Consider the following 8,551-nt stretch of genomic DNA (forward strand, 5'->3'; position numbering starts at 1 on the left):
AGAGGTGAATTTTACACGACTGCTGTATAATAAGCGAGCGATTGGTAAAATGGTAAAAGTATGTTTTTTATGTGTATGTGTGTGTGTGTGTGAGAGAGAGAGAGAGAGAGTTGGGGGGGAGAGAAGACAAAATTTTAGTTGCAAGATGACATACTTCAATTACCGTTTTCGGTTCATATAGCAAAAATAATACCGCCACCAGAGAATAAAGACAAGTGTAGTCTGCTCTGTTCTCTTCCGCCATCTCAGCCAGAACTTTCGACTACAGCCTGTAATGAGTGTAGACCTTACCCAGTTTTGAAATTGAATAGATGGTGGTGGTAGTTCGGTTTCTTGACCTTGTAAAAATCTTCCGTCTTTGATTTTGTTTGTCATCATTCCAGCCAGAAATAAAAAAAATGAGAATTTCTCAGTTTACAGCAACGGGAATTGGGGACAAGACATTAAGGATGATATTCCTGGAAGTTCTTGTATCACGATTGTTTCATTCAATAGACAGAGGACACTTTTCTATGAAGGCTTTTCAACATGTTTTCTCACAAAGGGGATTTTCCTTTTGCAATCTATATGACATCTGGCAATTTCAATCTTGGCCATTCCCGCCAGCGTTTTCATTTTCGAGACACGAGACGAGACGGGACAAGTAGTCGGTCTCGTCTCGTGTCTCTCCTAAAAGGGTTCTGTTAAGTCTCGAGTCTCGTCTTCTTTACGAGACGAGACGAGACACGAGAAATGTCTCGTCTCGTGGTAACACTACTCCGAATTATGGTGCGTATAAAACGAGGCTTGAATTTTAGTCAAAATATTTCAAAAATAAATAAATAATAACTGCTATTTAGATGGATTTCGACTTTTGTGTTCTTTTAACTGCGAGTCCATATGGAATGTGGACATACAGCTTAACGTAGAGTCCGAAACACATGAGCTCCCATCGGGAATTGAACCCAAGTATCTTGTGCAAAAGATGGGGGCACGGTGGCTCAGTGGTGGAGCGTTCACCTCCGGTGCTTGGGGTTCCTGGTTCGATCCCAGCTCGCGTCGTGTGGACTTTGTGGTGGACAAACACCGTGTGCGTGGATTTTCTCGGGGTTCTCCTGTTTCCTCCCACTTTCTTCATTCCACCATTTCACTCATTTCTCATTATCACCGTCCCCTTTAGCCTAACTGGCATAATCGTGGGACGTTAAACTTAAAGATTTCATTTCATTTTCATTTCATCTTGTGCAAAAGCCGCGTACACTAACCATATACTCACGAGGTAGTTCAACTGAGGTTTCAAATAAGTGAGGGGGATGCGACAGCTCACCAGGGAAGGGTCCTAATGGGGTAATCGATTTGCCGAACGACAGGGATTATATATGAAAGAGGGTGTGAAACTATGTACATATGCAAATTTATAGCAGCTGAGGGCAACATGGAGAAGCATGAGAGCTGGAAGAAATATGGCCGACCGTAGGACACAACACACAGAAAGCTAAGGGATTACTCGTTCCGCGCATGAATGGCCAGGAATGAATGTCAAATGTTTAGTAGTAGATGCATAATAAGATCTGCTATATGTTGGAGAACATGAACATCATGGCCGCTATATTGAAAGTGGCCATCTTAAATTTGAATTCGCAATGTAAAAGAAGAAGTAGATTATGTGGCAATATCAAATACCATTAAAATTTTACCAGAAGTCCATTCGTGTTAACTATTCTGTAGTAACTCTATGTTGAGTTGAGAAGTAACATGAAAGAAAGCCGTGAGAGGATATTTGCACAAACGTCAAAATAACCTGTTTGCCGTTTGGTGCACTGGCAAGATACAAGACAAATGACGAGCAATATCTACATGCAAAAAGTGACAAGTAGAATATGTTCTAATGAGCGTTTGGAAAATCGTATGATCTAAACCATCTGCAACATGTTGACATGGGATGTGCACCTAAAAAAAAAAAAAAAAAAAAAAAAAAGAGTACAAAGAGTTTGTAATAGTGCAGTGTTAAAAATGGATTGCCGCGGTCACGTTAAAGCACCCGAAACAAATGAGGGCTGGGAATTACAAGTACAATTACGATGTGGTTCTTTATATATCATCACATAAGCAAATATACTTATAAAGGCGCATATCAATCTATGAAGAACAGTTGATGTGAAGAGTATCTGTATGAGTGTGATGAAAGCACAAGAGCTGCTCACAGTGTTCACGCTTGAAAAAACATAGACTATTGCCTAATGCTGCTGACAATTCGATGATGTTTCATAACCAAAACAAAAGGACATTGAAGTCTGGAATTTCCCGGGATGGTCTTGAAGATATTCAGCCATGTAGAAGGCATGTTTGAAACAGGTGACCGGGGAGCACTAAACTGGAAGTATCTAAATGCTTGGAGACGGATAAAGTTGTCACGATGCCATACATGAAACCCATCAATATGTAACGCAGCATTCATGATAAACCTCACATACTGTTTGCATGTACTAAAGAATCCAACGTCGAGAGGTTGAATACGTCCATGCATTTAGGGGTCAAGCCTGTAGTCAGCCCAAAATTGTACGGGGGTGGCGATCCAACTATATTATAGTTCATTTGCAAGCTTACGATAAAACTTTTAGAAGAGTCAGTAAAAAAAAAAAAAAAAAAAAAAAAAGGTGGGGCCGGCCCCCTGTGCCCCCCGTGGATACGGGCCTGGGGGGTATCAATTTCTGGTGAAACTCAATATTATCCTGAACAGTGTAATGTATTAGTTTATCATCTTCGTTACAAGACAACGAATCCACCAGTAGCAAGATGCGATTCTAGTGCACATGTGACCAAACACTTCCTGAAGAAAATACTTCAAATCATCCTTGCACTTATTTGCTGATTTCCTAGCAAGTAAATTGATATTCGACTAGGAATGTCAGGCATCTTTGAATGAAATTAACGATCTTTGACGATCTTTCTCTTACTCTCAAATATTCTGTATTTAAACATACTATTCCTTTGGTCTGTATACAAACCAGAGTTCTCCAAGCTCTAGTTGTTGCGTCATACTAGTGAGACTCACACAGTTTCTATTTGTGCTTCTTGCATGTCACTTCTCAACCCGCAATAGAGTTACTACAGAATGGTTAACTCCAATGAACTGGTAAAATTTCAGTGCTATTTGATATGCCACATAATCCACTTTCTTTTTTTTTACATCGTGAATCCAGTTTCAAGATGACCGTTTTTAATATGGCGGCCATGATGTTCATATTCTTCAACATATAGCAGATCTTATTATGCATCTACTACTAAACATTCGACGTTCATTTCTGTGGACATTCAGTAATTCTTTAGCTCTGTGTTGTTGAACCCAATGGTCGGCCATATTTCTTATGGTTCTCATGCTTCTCCATGTTGCCCTCAGCCGCTATAACTTTGCGTATGTACAGAGTTTCACACCCTCTTTCATATCTGCTACATGTCGTTCGGCAACTCGAGTACCCCATTCGGACCCTTCCCTGGTCAGTAGTAGAGCGTTCACCTTTGATGCGTGGAGTCCCTGATTCGATCCCATCTCGCTCCAAGTCGACCTTATGGTGGACAAACATCGTGTTCGTAGGTTTTCTAGGGGATTTCCCGTTTCCTTCCAGTTTACTTATTCCCCCAATCCATTCATTCTTCATCATCCCCATCTCATTCAGCCTAGTAGACATAACGTGGGACGTAAAACTGACAGTTTTCATTTTCGAATAAGAGCGGATAGGGCATGCTCTTTTGGTGTATATAGTTCCACTCTTAATTCCTGGTTTAAGCACTAAGATTTGAACGCACAACAGTAGTTCGGATTTTACCTCAAACTTCACGTCTCATATAGCCTTGATGATAAAAAAGAAACGCTAAATTTCAACAAATAATTAAACACACAAAAGAATAATATTTATACTACGGATAAATAATTAAACAATGAATAAGAATTAAAGAAAATATATGGAAGAAACTGTTTAAGAAGAAAAAAAAAAGTTAAACCATTAAAGGTAAGGAAATGTAGCCTTTTTTTATAAGCATAATTTCTTAAAATCAATGAAGGACATTTTGTTTTTCTCAATGTGCACATTTATTATTAATAATTTTGATTAAATATATGTCCATAGTTTCATGTATATTTTCGAAAACAATTGTGGCAGAACAAAGAGAGTGCGGAGAGGCCGATTTCAAATGCCTAGTGAGTATTTTGATGAGAAACATTTACTATGCCAAAAAGATCAGGACAAGAATTGTTATAGCCAACGAGGCATTCAACAATAAAAGGTAACTTACTAGCAAGCTTAAAGTCTTCCAAGGAAGAAGCTAGTCAAGTGTTGTAATTTAGGTATTCGAGTGTCTGGTTCAGATACATGGATATTACGTAAGTTAGTGCATAATTATCTAGAGATGTTAGAAGTACAGTATTGGAGGAACATAGACAAAATGAAACGGAGAGAGTTGTGAACAAATATGTGCTAGTTACTTGATTGGTTTGTTATCTAGCGTATCTTTTCAGTACCTAGGATACGTGCAACTTGGATATAAAGCTTAATGTTGGATCCGAACCACAGGAGTTGTTGCCGGGAAGAATAGATGAAAACCGAAGAGTAAGAAGAAGAACGCAACTGATAAATAACCAAAGTGTTTCGTAGCTTTTTCTTTTCTTTTCTTTTCTTTTCTTTTCTTTTCTTTTCTTTTCTTTTCTTTTCTTTTCTTTCTTTTTTTTAAAGAGAGATCTGTTGCTAATTTGAATAAATGGTTATAGGATATTGCTTATTGTTATTCTTGGTAAAAAGACAGACAATACTACTTCAGATGCATCTCGATTATTATTGAAACAAGTTACATAGAGAAAGGGTTACAAATTAATAAATATAGAATCTATAAATTTTAACAATTTACCCCTGTCATGGAGGAAGACCTCCATGCACGAACTTTGTATGTGTTGCTTCTTAGCATAGTTAATGAAGTACTTACAGGAAAGTTTGATGGTATAGGCTGAGGTCCATACTGACAAGGATCCATTCTAAGGTTGACTCACGATGCCCATTCTGACTGATCAATTGACAGGCCCAATCACTGACCCTTTGTTTACCATCTGTTTAGTTTAAATTAGTGATGAGCGCAAGAGTCTTGGTCTTGCAGTTTTTGCAAGAGTCTTGCATGCAGGACCAAAACCAAGACCAAGGGGTGCAAGACCAAGACCAAGACCAAGACTCTTGCTCAAGAGTCTTGCACAGGTACCAATGCTACTTGAGTTCGTTTATAGAACGTAAAAAGGGGGAAATCATTACAGCTTTTACTTGAATTTCTTGACTTCAGTAAAAATGCCAAAGGAGTGAATGTGTTCCCAGTAGTTTATGCAATCCGTGTGACTCGATCTGCCCTGTAGCATATAGCTGCAGTATGTCTTTTCTGAATTGGTTGTTCGCGTTTTCTGTGGATATTACTCGTTTTCAAGCCACACAGGTGTCATCTTGCGCCATGTGAGCTCTTTTGGTGGACAAACATCGTTCGCATGGGTTTTCTCATTTTTTTCGTTTCCTACTACTTTCTTCATTCCACCATTTCATTCATTTCTTATCATCACCGTCTCGCTTAGCCTTGGTGCATAATCATGGGACGTTAAACTATATACTTCATTTCATTTCGAAGCATATTAGTGGTGTTCTTCTAAAACTAAAAAAAAAAATGTAGTATTGAACATCGGTAATTCCGTACACCGTAGATGCCGACTACATGGGTATGGCCTTGGCTCTGAGGCTCAAGCATACATTGGAAAATTTTAATATGTGTTCATAAAATTCGAAAGAACATTTTCATGACATTGGCAAAAACTTAGTGCATGTGAGCGTAGGTTTCATTTCATGGGCGGATGTTTTACGCTGAACAATTGTTTATCAATATAACTTTTAGCGCCCTTAGATATACGACACCGAGGATTGAGCGATATAACATTATACTACAACAATAAATTTATATCATAAAATTGAAAGTGATTATGTTTGTGACTCCTAATCTCTTGAACCACCCGACTGACATCGATCAAATTCTCAACAAAGATGAAATTCAGGCCAGGAACAATTTTTTATCATTTTGCTTTGACGGTACAACGTAGGGGAGGGGAAGGGGGAGATATATGTTAAAAAATTAAAATTAAGGTAGGTGCATTTCGCCAGCCCCCCCACCTTGGAGTTCCGAAACAAAACCTATGCCAATCGTTTGTGCTACGTTTGTGCCGGAATGTACCGCAAAAATTTTCGTTTGTACCACTTCCGGTACGAAGTTAAAAGGGTTTCAAAGTGGGGGGCTGGAGAAACGGCAGCCTCCAAACTTGGAATTTCGAAACAAAACCTATGGCAATCGTTTGTGCTACGTTTGTGCCGGAAATTACCGCAAAAATTTTCGTTTGTACCACTTCCGGTACGAAGTTATAAGGGTTTCAAAGTGGGGGGGCTGGAGAAACGGAAGCCTCAAAACTTGGAATTTCGAAACAAAAGGTATGCCAATCGTTTGTGCAACGTTTGTGCCGGAATGTACCGCAAAAATTTTCGTTTGTACCACTTCCGGTACGAAGTTAAAAGGGTTTTAAAGTGGGGGGGCTGGAGAAACGGCAGCCCCCCCACCTTGGAATTTCGAAACGAAAACTATGGCAATCGTTTGTGCTACGTTTGTGCCGGAATGTACCGCAAAAATTTTCGTTTGTACCACTTCCGGTACGAAGTTATAAGGGTTTTAAAGTGGGGGGCTGGGGAAACGGCAGCCCCCCCACCTAGGAATTTCAAAACAAAACCTATGCCAATCGTTTGTGCTACGTTTGTGCCGGAATGTACCGCAAAAATTTTCGTTTGTACCACTTCCGGTACGAAGTTATAAGGGTTTTAAAGTGGGGGGGCTGGAGAAACGGCAGCCTCAAAACTTGGAATTTCGAAACAATAACTATGGGATTCGTTTGTGCTACGATTGTGCCGGAATGTACCGCAAAAATTTTCGTTTGTACCACTTCGGGTACGAAGTTATAAGGGTTTTAAAGTGGGGGGGCTGGAGAAGCGGCAGCCTCCGAATATGGAATTTCGAAACAAAACCTATGCCAATCGTTTGTGCTACGTTTGTGCCGGAATGTACCGCAAAAATTTTCGTTTGTACCACTTCCGGTACGAAGTTATAAGGGTTTTGAAGTGGGGGGCTAGGGAAACGGGAGCCTCCAACCTAGGAATTTCAAAACAAAACCTATGCCAATCGTTTGTGCTACGTTTGTGCCGGAATGTACCGCAAAAATTTTCGTTTGTACCACTTCCGGTACGAAGTTATAGGGGTTTTGAAGTGGAGAGGCTGCAGAAACGGAAGCCTGCAACCTTGGAATTTCGAAACAAAAACTATACTAATCGCTTGTGCTACGTTTGTGCCGGAATGTACCGCAAAAATTTTCGTTTGTACCACTTCCGGTACGAAGTTATAAGGGTTTTGAAGTGGGGGGCTAGGGAAACGGCAGCCTCCAACCTAGGAATTTCAAAACAAAACCTATGCCAATCGTTTGTGCTACGTTTGTGCCGGAATGTACCGCAAAAATTTTCGTTTGTACCACTTCCGGTACGAAGTTATAGGGGTTTTGAAGTGGAGAGGCTGCAGAAACGGAAGCCTGCAACCTTGGAATTTCGAAACAAAAGGTATGCCAATCGTTTGTGCAACGTTTGTGCCGGAATGTACCGCAAAAATTTTCGTTTGTACCACTTCCGGTACGAAGTTAAAAGGGTTTTAAAGTGGGGGGCTGGAGAAACGGCAGCCCCCCCACCTTGGAATTTCGAAACGAAAACTATGGCAATCGTTTGTGCTACGTTTGTGCCGGAATGTACCGCAAAAATTTTCGTTTGTACCACTTCCGGTACGAAGTTATAAGGGTTTTAAAGTGGGGGGCTGGGGAAACGGCAGCCCCCCACCTAGGAATTTCAAAACAAAACCTATGCCAATCGTTTGTGCTACGTTTGTGCCGGAATGTACCGCAAAAATTTTCGTTTGTACCACTTCCGGTACGAAGTTATAAGGGTTTTAAAGTGGGGGGGGCTGGAGAAACGGCAGCCTCAAAACTTGGAATTTCGAAACAATAACTATGGGATTCGTTTGTGCTACGATTGTGCCGGAATGTACCGCAAAAATTTTCGTTTGTACCACTTCCGGTACGAAGTTATAAGGGTTTTAAAGTGGGGGGGCTGGAGAAGCGGCAGCCTCCGAACATGGAATTTCGAAACAAAACCTATGGCAATCGTTTGTTCTACGTTTGTGCCGGAATGTACCGCAAAAATTTTCGTTTGTACCACTTCCGGTACGAAGTTATAAGGGTTTTGAAGTGGGGGGCTAGGGAAACGGCAGCCTCCAACCTAGGAATTTCAAAACAAAACCTATGCCAATCGTTTGTGCTACGTTTGTGCCGGAATGTACCGCAAAAATTTTCGTTTGTACCACTTCCGGTACGAAGTTATAGGGGTTTTGAAGTGGAGAGGCTGCAGAAACGGAAGCCTGCAACCTTGGAATTTCGAAACAAAAACTATACTAATCGCTTGTGCTACGTTTGTGC

Source organism: Thermobia domestica, unplaced genomic scaffold, assembly GCF_964235325.1.
Source record: "Thermobia domestica unplaced genomic scaffold, izTheDome1.hap1.1 HAP1_SCAFFOLD_889, whole genome shotgun sequence".
Taxonomy (NCBI): Eukaryota; Metazoa; Arthropoda; class Insecta; order Zygentoma; family Lepismatidae; genus Thermobia; species Thermobia domestica.